Source organism: Elephas maximus, chromosome 7 (genome assembly GCF_024166365.1).
Source record: "Elephas maximus indicus isolate mEleMax1 chromosome 7, mEleMax1 primary haplotype, whole genome shotgun sequence".
NCBI lineage: Eukaryota > Metazoa > Chordata > Mammalia > Proboscidea > Elephantidae > Elephas > Elephas maximus.
The window spans coordinates 34,791,571-34,802,899 of record NC_064825.1 but is presented as its reverse complement, the minus strand read 5'-3'; positions in this window follow the sequence as shown (position 1 = coordinate 34,802,899).

Below are 11,329 nucleotides of genomic sequence, written 5' to 3'. Positions count from 1 at the left end.
CAGGCTTGGAAACCTTATGGGACAGTTCAACCCTGTCCTATAGGGTTGCTATGTATCAGAATTGACTGGATGGCAACCAGTTTTTCACCTATAGAGTTTGACTTAATGTAGCATTTTCTGTTTTCATCATTACATATAACAAATATTTTCTCAAAGCCCTCAATTCCATCCTGTTGATTCATCATTTTTCAGCTAACTCTGGCCCTATTTTAGGATGCTTCAGCTTAGATTACTAGCTTTTCTCACGTTTCTCCTTTTCATTGCTTTTTCTGTGCTAACTTTACAGATACAGTGCTGCTTTACTTACCTATAAAGTAAAACATTTAATAAAGTCTTATTTGTAGAGAGTGTACCTAACTGTTCAGTCACAATAATATTTATTGATCATTAGCCTTGATGAGGTCTCACTTATTAAATTATTCCATGAATATTTACTCTATACCTAACAATAATATTTCCTAAGTATTACTATGTGCCCAGCATTGTTCTAAGCATTACATACACTAACTGAATCCTCATAAAAAATTGTGATAACTTAATTGTCTTCATTTTACAGTTGAGGACATCAAAGAATAGAAATATTAAGTAACTTAACTAAGGTCACACAGCTACTAAGCGGCACAGCCAATATTTGTACCCAGGCAGGCTGGCTCTTATATTAGGTTGGTTCATGTGACATGTTAGTGACTGTCTAGGAACACACATGAATTTTTAAATTAGTATTTATTCTTTTAAGAATTAGAGTGATGGAAATAGCAAAAAGATGGAAACAACCTAGATGCCCATCAACAGATGAATGGATAAACAAACTGTGGTACATGCACACAATGGAGCAATGATAAAGAACAACAATGAATCTGTGAAGCATCTCATAACATGGATGAATCTGGAGGGTATTATGCTGAGTGAAATAAGTCAATCACAAAAGGACAAATATTTTACGAGACAACTACTGTAAAAACTCACGAAAAGGTTTACACACAAAAAGAAACAATCTTTGATGGTTAGGAGGGAGGGGAGGGGTGGGGATGGAAAAACAGTAGATGGACGATAGATAAGGTGAAGGGTAAGACAGTATACAATACTGGGGAAGCCAGCAGGGCCACAGACACATCCAAACTCCCTGAGGGACCGAATTACTGGGCTGAGGGCTGTGGGGACTGTGGTCTCAGGGAACATCTACCTCAACTGGCATAACATAGTTTGTAAAGAAAATGTTCTACATTCTACCGTGGTGAGTAGCATCTGGGTTCTTAAAAACCGGTAAGTGGCCATCTAGGATACTTCACCGGTCTCACCCCTTTGGGAGCAATGAAGAATGAAGAAAACTAAAGATACAAGGGAAAGATTAGTCCAAAGGACTAATAGACCACATCTACCATGGCCTCTACCAGACTGAGTCTAGTACAACTAAATGGTGCCTGGTTACCACCACTGACTACTCTGATAGGGATCACAATAGAGGGTCTTGGACAGAGCTGGAAAAAAATGTAGAAGAAAATTTTAACTCAAAAGAAAAACCAGAGTTGCTGGCCTGACAGAGACTGGAGAAAGACTGAGAGTATGGCCCCTAGACACCCTTTCAGCTCAATAATGAAGTCATTCCTGAGGTTCACTTTTCAGCCAAAGATTGGACAGGCCCATAAAACAAAATGAGATTAAAGGGGCACGCCAGCCAAGGGGCAAGGACTAGAAGGCAGGAGAGGACAGGAAAGCTAGTAATAGTTGAGAAGAGATAGTGTTGACATGATGTGGCATTGTTAACCAATGTCATAAGACAATATGTGTACTCACTGTTAATGAGAAACTAGTTTGTTCAGTAAACCTTCACCTAAAATACAATTAAAAAAAAAAAAGAATTAGAGTGATCAGAAAATTTGGAAGTGGATAACGGTGATGGTTAAATGACATGACGAACATAAGTTAATGTCACTGAACTGTACATGTGAAGAATGTTGAAATGTCCAATGTTTTGTAACACATATATTTACCGCAGTTTAAAAAATTAATTAGAATACATTAGTTTATTCAAAAAGTATTTATTCAGCATTGGCTCTCTGTCTCCACTATGATAAATTCATGGAGAACAGAATTAGCACATCCAGTATCTACCTTTGAAAGGAGCCCTGGTGGCACAGTGGTTAAAGCACTTGGCTGCTAACCAGAAGGTTGGAGGTTCAAACCCACCAGCTGCCCCATGGGAGAAAGAAGTGACAGCCTGCCTCCGTAAAGATTTTCAGCTTTGGAAACCCTATGGGGGAATTCTGCTCTGTCCTATAGGGTCATAATGAGTCTTAACTGACTTGATGGCAGTGGGTTTGGATTTCTGTTTTTTATCTACCCTTGAGGGGGTTTAAATTTAGCTGAGGAGACTCAAGATACAGATATGACATAACTAAATCACAATAGAATCAACATTTTAGTAAAAGATTATGTAGAGCAAGTTATCTGTGATACTGGAAAACACAAAATAGGAAAATGAGTGTAGGATCCATTTTGCCAAAGCAGTACAATGGACTTGAACCATAGCATTAGTAAGTTAAAGGATATGAAAGCAAAATCTTGATACTATGAATTATTTCAAAAACATTAACCAAGCACCTACTATGCACAGAGCACCTACTATGTGCCAGGCACAGTTGTTGATATTGGTAAAGAATTGTTAAACCATGGAATGCATTATTGAGAGAAGCTACAAAATTTCTCTATCTTGGAGAGCTAAAAAAAAAAAGGACAATCTGTATTTGGTTATGCCCAGAGGTAAGGAGATGAGCTGAAAGAGGGACAAGTCATAGCAGTCTTTCCATTGTTGCCGCCTTTGAAGTATACAGGCGGAAGAGTCATCAGGCCATTCCAGGAGCTCACAGAAGTTCAAGGCTGGTGCGTGCATGTTTCATCATCCAACCCAAGCCCTTACCCTTCAGTTTCCTCCTCAACCCTTTTCTAGTGCCCTCAGGAACGAGACCTGTGATCAACAAACTCTTTTCCTTCCTCATTGCTCCAACTGCTCCCTCCACCACCTGGCCTTGTTAAAATCCTGCTTTCCTCTGAGGCCAATATTTCCCCTGTAGCCTCCCAAGGCTGTGTTCTTACGCAACTGTGTATTAGAACTAGGAGGTGGAGTGAGTACCCTATTTGCTCCTATTGCTGCTTTAAATGATTTCTCCCCTTTCTTCTCTCAAAAACTGCAGCTCTTTTGAAACTCCTGCCTTCCAATAACACAACTGCCTTGAAGTCCTCAAATATCTGCCCAACTCCCCTGTTCCCCAGTCACTAGTCACTGTTCTCCACCTTTCGTTGAAGGCTTTGGTACAGGCTGTAGGTCTCATTCTCCCTACTCCTGTCATCTTCTCAGGTGTCTTCAACTTACATGTGAATGGGCTATTGAAATCCCTGGCCTCTCCATTCCTTGACTTTCTCACCTCCCTCAACCATAAACACCCTTGCCTACATTCACACCCTACTCCTTGATACTGGTGAGGACTCCACCCTGATTTCAAACACCCCACTCCCTGACAACCACCTTATCAAAACTTCCAGTCTTCTGTCCCTACCACATTTGTTATTACCCTTCACCCCGTCCTCATATCTTCCCCTACCTGGTTTAAACAATCATACCCTTGCAATCACCCTCAACTTCTTTGCTCAACTCTCTCTCCCCATCATACTCAGAAAAACCTTAGCAGTCATTGAACCAAGTGCCTAAATATCCCTGTGGGGGGCGGGGCGGTGGAACACAAAACTAAGCTAATTGGTTTCATTTTAAATTCCTGACCACAAACCTCAAATGAACACTGCCTGGAAAACCTACTATGTATCTCCAACAAACTCATGTCCCACTCCCCAAACCATCTAGTTTACACCTTCTTTCTTCTTAAACTTCTCATAGCCCTCCTCGCTGCCTTTCGCTCTCAAATGAAGACTTTGACTTATACTTCACTGAGAAAATGCTATTGAGAGGAACCCCCTCAAATCACTCCCAATAAAACTCATATCCATCTTCTATGCCTCCTCTCTTATTGAAATGACAGTGCTGTCACTTTTTAAAATCAGTGCTCAACCCCTTTACTAATGCTTTCCATCTCAGTCCCTCTGATCTTCTTAAGGACTACACACCCTCTGTTATTCCCTATACTCCCTACATCAGCAGTTTTTGAAAGTGTGGTCTACAAACCTCTGGCAGTTCCTGAGACTCTGAAACCTGTTGGCCCCCAAATGTTCCCCTGCTCACTAAATGGTACCAAGCCAAAACCCAGGAGCCATCCATGAGTCCTCCCTTTCCCTTGCTTTCACTTTGAATCTATCACCAAATCCTGTTAATTCTCCTTTCTTCATCATCTTGCATCTGCACTCTTCTTTCCATCTCTGTGGTCTAAGCCTCTCTCACCCCTCCTCTGAACTGGTATAATGATCACCCAATGAGTTCCCCTGCTTCTGCTCATGTCCCCTACAATCCATTCTCCACACAACAGCCAGAATGATCTCTTCAAACCCCAAGTCAGAACATGCCATTCCCCTAAGTGAATCAGCTGATAGCTGTCTATTGCTTGTAGAAAAAAATGTGAGGTGCTGTAGACTCTGGTCCCACCTAACTCTCCAGTCTCCCAGCACTCCATTCACAGAGGCCAGCCGCTCCTCCTTTCATTCTTTGGAACACTCCAAGCCCATTTCTATCTCCTGGGTTTTGCACTGGTTTTCTCTGCCTAGAATGCTTATCTACCAGCTCCACAGAGGATTGGCACATTCTCATTCTTTAGGTCTCAACTCAAATATCTTACTCAGAGAGACCTTCTTTGACCATCGTATCTTCAGTAGCTTCCTCAGATTACTTTTTATCTCATCACCTGATTATTTCTTCATAGTATTTATTACAGCCTACCATTATATTATTTGTTTCTTTATGTATTAGCTGCCTCCCCAATGTGACTGTGAGTTCCATGGGGGCAGAGATCTTATTTCTCTTGGTCGTCACTGGATCTCTAGCCCCTAGAACAATGCTTAGCAGAAAGCACATCATCAATATCTGTTAAATGAATAAACTGGATAAATGAATGAGTTTTTAAATATTTGTTATGTACTAGTCCTTTGGCTATGCCCTTCAAATACAGTATCTCATTTAATCATCATAACAATCTCATGAGGTATTACTACTATTATCTTTAGTTTGCAGATGAGGAAATTGGAGTTCAGCAGCTCAGAGTCACATGGCTGGCTCTGTCTGAGGTAAAATTCAAACCCAGAATTCTCCAACTCCAAAGATGATATTCTTGTCAAATCATGATGCTACCTGGGCTCTAGGTCCCAAGCTCTGCCCATGTCCTGAACTTCTACATGCCAAGCTTCATACATTGGCAGGGGTAGCTTATTTGGTTTTCTCTCTCACCCTCCTCAGAGATTAGAGCCAATGGTGCCAAGCCTGGCTTCACTCTTAACTACCTTTGTGACTCTGAGCCAAAAACGTAATATCTCTGAATGTGCCTCAGTTCACCCATCAATGAAATGTGAACAGTAACAGAACTTAATCCTAGGGATTTCCTTCAGGTGGTAAGAAAGGGAAGGAAACAGATCTTGGGCAAGCTCACTAAATATTTTGGAGCAAAAACAATGCATGCCTCCGATGTCTTTTTGTTACAAATATTTCCCAAGTAACAGCAACAGCTGCACAGACAAGGGTGAGAGGAAGCTTCCTTAACCCCAGCATGGTGATGCAGCCTGTGGGAAAAGCCCTTACATGGCTGTGAACAGTTTTATCCTTTTTCCTTGTGTTGAATCATCATACTTTTGTTCTATGTGAATTATTTTTCTATTTGGCTCATTTTCTCCACAGACTATGAAGAAGCACCCCAAGGGAATCATTGCAGTGGGTGGCCTGAGCCCACTGTGATGGGTGTCACCCTGTCTGGAAGTTCTCAGAAATGTTAAGTTACCTACTTGGGATCAATAGACATCTGAAGTAGACTTAATAAGAAGAACAGTAACAACAACAATAATAGTAACACACAGTAACATGGTACCCAGTGGTACTATTTTAAGTACTGCATGCACATTAATTCATTTAATCCTCACAATTACCCTACCTAGAAGTAGGTGATATTCCTAAGTAGGTACTATAATGATCATCCCCAGAGCTAGAAAGTGGCAGAGCTGGGATTCGAGCCCAGGGACTCTGGCTTCTCCTGACACCTGTTGTTCCTCCCTGCCTGCCCTGGAGGCCAAGCTGGTAGATAAGGCCATTTTGCAGGTCAGAGGAAGGAAGCACAGGTTTGGGGCTGGGAGAGTGAGGTGAGCTAGGGAGCACCATCTCAGGAATGGAAGCAGAAGCCAGAAGTATATGTGAGCTTCAGTCGCCTCTAAGAAGGTTGGGGATATGCCTCTTCCCAGGGTCTAAGATCACCCTCTGCTTTCCCTCTCTGGTACCACTAACCAGCCTGTGTTGCAATTTTTAACTCAGTTATCTCCTCCAGGAGACAGTGAGTTCCTCCTGGGCAGGAATCAGCTCAGTGGTCCCTCAGTAGACAGTGGCCAGCAGCAGGAGGGCAGGGACCCAGTCCATGACCCAAACTAATGGTATCCTGGGTCCTAAAACAATGCAGTTATAGAATAAAAAAAAAAAAAATTTTTTTTTTTATAGAATAGGTGTTCATAAATGAGGGATGAAATAGGCCAGGAAACACCACACTAAACACATAATGCTTTTTGAATGTTTATAATTTCTTTACCTTTTGTTTGTTTTCTCTTAGTGTGATGGTCTTCAAACGTGAATCACCTGAAGAGTTTGTTAAGAATGAAGATTCACAGGCCTCAACCTCTGAGATTCTAATTCAGTTGGTTGGGAAGGTTTTTAAAAACTTTTTACTGTAAAAATAATGAATATAATGTCCAACCAGAAAAGTGCACATATCATAAGTGTACAGCCTGCTGGATTTTCACAAACCAAATACATCTAAGCAGCCAGCACCTAGATCAAGAAACAGAATATTATTAGCACAATTTTTGGTGTTTTTAACAAATAATGCCGATAATTCTGAGACAGATTCCCTGATTGCCTTTAAGACTGCAGGAGTGGTTAGTGGTAATGCTCTTAAAATGGGAACAGCACACGTGTGGGTCTTTTAGGAAAACAAGGATGAGAGAACTGGGAAGAGTATAGGACTCATAGGACTCCCAGCAAGCCAGTGTATGGCATTGACCCTGAGGGTGGGGAGCAAAGAAGGCCAACTGAGTCACCAACAGACCTTCTGGACACAAAAGAAGCAGAGCTCATAACTACCAAAAGTGAAGAGGGTCCCAAAGAATCAGTGGGCGAAAAGGCCATGGATGCCAGGTACAGGCCTTCAGGCTATTAAACCACTAAAGCAAACAAACTTTCAGAGCAAAGAGGGGCTTCATGGGCTGTAAACATTGAGTCACCTGTTTCCGAAAGACTGAGCATTCCTCCTACCTACAGGTTCCATCTGAACCAGACTGGAACAATGCCTTCCGGGTCTCTCTCTCTGTCTCCATGTGAGTGTGTCTATCTGTCTGTCTGTCTTTCTCTACATACATACCCACATACCCACACACACTCTGTCCCAGAATTGCCATGGAATGTTCTTTCCCATGTTCCAATCAAGGTCATTTACTATGGGTCAGATTTGCTTTGATTCTTGGAATACCTCTTTTTTTTTTTCTTCTTTTTTTCCTTTCTTCAGACCTTTTTGATTCCTGCTAGTTCAGACTTAATGACAACACAAGGAATTGTGAACCTGACCTTCCACAATAATCAACACATTAGGTGGGAAAGAAGAGGTTATCAGGATTATCTCTTGACCACCCACCTGAGGGTCAGGTTCACAACTTTTAGTGCTGCCATTAAGTCTGAACAACCAGGGATGAAAAAGTTTTGAAGAAAGGCAAATAGGAGGAAAAAGACGGAGGTACTTCAAGAATCATAGCAAGTCTGACCCATAGTTAGGGTTCTCAGTACTCTCCAATCAGCCTGATTATTCCAAGTGGCATGTCTTTATTTCCTCTCCCGCATTAAAAGCCTAGCTCTTTAACACATCGATATAGAGAGGGGGAGTCATTTTGGCATTAGACCTTAAACATTTTCTCTAGTTTTCTATTGTTAAATTACTAACAATCCCTCCAACTTTTTTTTTTTTTTTTAACACATTTTATATTCAATCAAACCCACTGCTGTCGAGTCAATTTCGATTCATATTCAAGAGGGTTGGAAATTTTTTGTTTACTGGGTTTGGCTCCTGAATTCTTGCCCCAGAATTTGTTTTCTGTGGGAAAAGAGTTTGAAGCATTTCAAAATAAGTTTGGGAAGGAGTTGGCTGGTTCCTGTGAAGATGTAACATGAGTAAACTGCTTTCTGCATGATTCCTTGTCTCCCAGCTAATCAGTAACCAAGGTGACTGTCTCCATCCTGTGGCCCTGTGGTGAGCTCATGCATAGCCAACTCCCAGAAAAGTCACACAGAGGGGAATTTCCACATTCTACTACTTATTCGCTCACCATTCATTCATTCATTTATTCAAAAAATAATTTCTGAATGTGAACTATGTGTCTCACACTGTGTTAGGTGCGGATCACCAAATGCGAGCAACTTTCTCTGGTCTCTCCTTTTTATCTCTTGGTTGTTGTTGCCGTTAGGTGATGTCAAGTGGGCTCTTAGTCATAGATATCCCATGTATAACAGAACAAAATGCTGCCCAGTCCTGTGTCATCCTCACAATAGTAGGTATGTTTGAGCCCATTGTTGCAGCCCCTGTGTCAATCCCATCTCGTTGAGGGTCTTCTTCTTTTTTGCTGACCCCCTACTTTGCCAAGCATGATGTCCTATGTGGGGCACTCAAATCAAAGAAGGAAATAGAGATCTCTGAAATCATCTTCTTTCCCCTCCACCTGTCTCCAGTCTTCCCTGTCCCCAGTTAGAAGAGTTACATAATTGAGGGAAAAGTGATTCTCTCCCAACCTGTATCTTCCAACAGTGTTGTTCGTTGTTAACATCTGTGCTTGTTTCAAGATGATTCTCAGGAGCCTAATCAGGGCAAGAGGCTCCCAGGGCTTTGCAAATCCAGCCTGACACATTACAGCAAGCAGACAGCCTCACAGGGCCTGTTGATTGCAGTGGGACTCATAACAGCATTCAACATTTTTTTCCTTAATGCAGTTCAGGTGTGTGTACCTGGCTATAAAGCAAGTCCAGCATGTGAAAATGGATGTACCCCCATTAATCAGAGATGACAGGTTCACTTTACAGAATGATTGACTCACTTTACGGAATGATTCTTTACTAAAGGATTTTCCATAGGGTTCTTTGAAAGGGGTACGTGCTCCTAGTGTACCTAAGCACTTTGTAAGATTTTAATTTAAGTATACTTTTCAGACAGGTACTACGCAAAAAGACTTCTCAGATCAGGCAGATGGCCCTACATTATTTTTGGAGCCGTTATTCCATTTCAGATGGAATCCAAATGACTTGTTAACATCTGGTTGGCATTCAATGCCTTTGCATAGATTGATCTGAAGCAAAGCTTATACTTGCTACAAGACTTAGGGCAATAGTTAGTCCTTTGTCCAACCCTCTCAGACAGCCCCCAATCCTTTCCCAGACTTGAAATCTTTCTGGTATTTATGTAAAAAAAAAATAAGAAGAAGATTGTAGTTGATTAAGTGCAACGAGAAGGAGTCATCACTGTTCTGAATCAGGGTTTTTGGTTAGCAAGAATTCATCCACTGAAATGAGAGCTGATTTGGGTCACAGGGCCGTGTTTTTAGTGGCCCTGTTTCCCATTATGTTAAGCTATCTCATGGGCAAATTCTTAAAATGATAATAGAAAAAAGACCTAATACAAGTTTAAGCTAATCAGCAATGATCTTTCATAGCCAGAGGGACTGCTTTAGGAATGTGTAGGTGACCAATGGGAATCAGGCCCAGGATGTTTGCTAAAACAGCTGGGGAAGTCAAGCTCTCTCTTCTGCTGGGTTTAAACCCATCCTCACAAAATATTAGCCAGTAGTTTCTGGGGGTTGCTTCAAAGTGAAATCAACACAGAAGAAAAGCTGAGGGGTAGAGAAACCCAAATCTTGATGACATCATTCGAGCCCCTGGATCTAGCAGTTCATGAAGCTGAACTATTTTCATGACTTTTGAGTGAAGTGAATAAGGAAATTCATTTCTCAATTGATGCAATTTTAGGCTGACATTTTGTCGCTTACAAATGAAAGACACCTGATTCCCCTCTTCTCCATCTGGTCTTCACATCAATTATTACATCCTATGATTTTTTTTTTTTTTTATGATTTCTCTATCTAAAGTATCTCTTTTATCCATCAGTTCCTCTCCATCCCAATACCCCTAGTCTAGTTCATGATCTCTTGCTTAGATGTGCAAATTCTTAGTTTGTCTCCCAGGCTTCACTTTCCTCCTATCTTCCCAAAGGCTGCCATATTAATCCTCATAAAGAAGGTACTCACTCCACTGCCTAAAAACCTTCACTAGCTCCCCATCGCCTACCGAATAAAGTTCAAATTATTTAGTCTGACATTCCAGCCCCTCTACAATCTAATTACAATCTCTACCTTTTCAACTTTTATTTTTTGCTATGTATCTCATACAATTTAAACTCAAGAATTATGCATTCTGGTTGGGCACTCAAGACCTCAGAGCAAGTTTGATGTAGAGCCAAGGTGAACTTGCTATTCCCATGTCCAAATCTTCCAACTCCCAGCTCAAATGACACCTTGTCCATAGAGCCTTCCCTAATCCCACAACTGGAGATAATGTCTCCATTCTCTGAATTCTTACAGCCCTTTATCTCTTCACTCCTTAGGACTTTACCTACCACTTTTTCTTATCTTTCTACATTTTATGATAGCTATTTATGGATATATTTTATCTAGTCTCCCCTCTAGAATTCCACCCTACTAGATAGCCACTGTCCTTCAAACAGGATTTGTTTCTGATTCACATCTGTATGTACACCATTGCCCCCACCCCCATGCTAATATTCCATATGTTTATTGAATTAGTACGAATGAATGCACGAGGAAGGCTATTTAATAGATTTGTAGGAAATTGCTTTTTAATGAATATAAAATGTTTTAAATAACCTATTAATTATCTAAATATAAACAAATATTCTTGACATTCTTGAGGATGCTTAAAAATTGGTTTTCTTATCAAAGCCACAAGGGAAATATCAGTACAAAGGACTAAGGGACCACATGAACCATATCGTTCAGGAGCCTGAACCCAGAAGAACTGGGTAGTGCCCGGCTACCACCACCAATCCTATCCAGGATCACAATAGAGTGTCCTGGATAGAGCAGGAGAAAA